The sequence below is a fragment of the Sturnira hondurensis genome, unplaced genomic scaffold, assembly GCF_014824575.4.
Source record: "Sturnira hondurensis isolate 20B ecotype Veracruz unplaced genomic scaffold, ASM1482457v3 Scaffold0000010, whole genome shotgun sequence".
NCBI lineage: Eukaryota > Metazoa > Chordata > Mammalia > Chiroptera > Phyllostomidae > Sturnira > Sturnira hondurensis.
This window is the reverse complement of record NW_028072641.1, coordinates 1-1,707: the sequence shown is the minus strand read 5'-3', so window position 1 is coordinate 1,707 and position 1,707 is coordinate 1. Positions and strand designations below refer to the sequence as shown.

The following is a 1,707-nucleotide window of genomic DNA, read 5'->3' as shown; positions in this document are numbered from 1 at the left end:
TCACCACCTGAGCAGTGGGTTCAGACTCTGCACCTGGACAGAGCACACACCTACTCCTCCAGCAACCAGCGTGGGGAGGCCACCAGGGGGCAGCAGAGACCACCTGGCAAAGCCTCCTGGAGACTGGGAGGGCCTGGGCATGAGGAGTTCTACCACGCAGGGAGATTATTGCCATTTATCTTTTTAACCAAGTGTCTCTTCATTCATAATGAAAATAATTTAATTGTGGTAAAAAGGGGTGTTATTAGCCACCTCTCACACCTGTAGAAAGAGTAGTAACTTTTCAACAGTATCACTTTTGACACAGAAGGTGTAACATTCTGACTGACTCACTCAGATTGGGTTCTTGTAGAATTGGCCTGATTTTCCACCTCAGGTTCGGGTAATTCCTTTCTGTCCAGCCCACTTTTTTCATGCTAACATTCTGTAACCATCACAACTTTTCTAGCACTGGAGCTGACCCTGGCACTGGCACACAATCGGGACACTGGTGTACCTACAATCAGTCTCTGGAGCTATAACAGAGTACAAACTGACAGCATCTCAGAAACTTCAAGTTCCCCAAGAGCCCTGAGCAAGGTGGGAATGCCATTCAGGCTCCGATGCTCACACACTGTCACTGGGGTGGGACCCTGCTTGGACCTCAGGCTCCTATCATCACCACTACAGTAAATGCTCTATAATGGGTTCAGACATGCAGACAGATGTCACCTCTGAGCTCTGCTGTGTCCCAGTCCACCCAAGAGTGAGGCCATGAGACAGTCTGGGGTGGAGACCTCAGACCCAGTCTGTGGTACCAGGGGATGAACCAGAATCCCCTGGGAATGAGATGGGGTCTGCAGAGACCACCCCACTCTTCCCAGTGTCTCCCAGGCTGAACCCCCATCAGGAATCTCCCAGCTCCTCAGGCAGCACCCCTGAGCCCTGGCTGATTTGCATACCCAGCAGCTCTCCCTCCAGCAAGGGGATAAGAGAGGCCTGGGAGGAAAGCTGCCCAGCCTGGGGCCTCAGGGAGCAGAAGCAGGGCACCTCCACCATGGCCTGGACCCCTCTCCTCCTCAGCCTCCTTGCTCACTGCACAGGTGCTGGGCCCTGGTTCCCACCCACCTCCAGCCCCACGGATCTGGAGAAGCCTGACCCAGACTCTGGCTGAGCAGAGAGCCACCTGTGGGACAGGATGCTCATCCTGCAGGGAGAGGCGAGGCTGCCTGAGGCTGAGACTGAGGAGCTGGGACACAGGGGGCCCTGATACTGCCAGGAGCTCAGTGCAGGTCAGGCAGGTAGGGATTTTCACATGATGAGCCTCTCAGCTGGAATGTAACCCTTCCTTTTCTCTCTTGCAGGCTCTGTGGCCTCCTATGAGCTGACACAGCCATCCTCTGTGTCAGTGCAGCTGGGACAGACGGCCAGGATCACCTGTGGGGGAAACAACATTGGAAGTAAATATACTTCCTGGCACCAGCAGAAGCCCGGACAGGCCCCTGTGCTGGTCATTTATAGTAATAGCAACCGGCCCTCAGGGATCCCTGACCGATTCTCAGGCTCCAACTCAGGGAACACGGCCACCTTGACCATCAGCGGGGCCCAGGCCCAGGATGAGGCTGACTACTACTGTGCAGTAGCTGATGGCAGTGGGAGCAGCTGGCATTGACTCACAGTGATACCCACAGATGAGAAGTGTGACAAAAAACCTTTGGGTCACACTCT

The 1,707-nt window shown here is 54.7% G+C and overlaps 1 long non-coding RNA gene across 1 annotated transcript; it reads left to right on the top strand.

The window, feature by feature from the left end:
• The first annotated feature begins 1,039 nt into the window (after positions 1 to 1,039).
• On the top strand, positions 1,040 to 1,451 carry LOC118996776 (uncharacterized). The gene is made up of 2 exons (XR_005069095.1): positions 1,040 to 1,082; positions 1,344 to 1,451. It is a non-coding gene; the product is annotated as an uncharacterized LOC118996776 (long non-coding RNA).
• Positions 1,452 to 1,707: the final 256 nt, after the last annotated feature.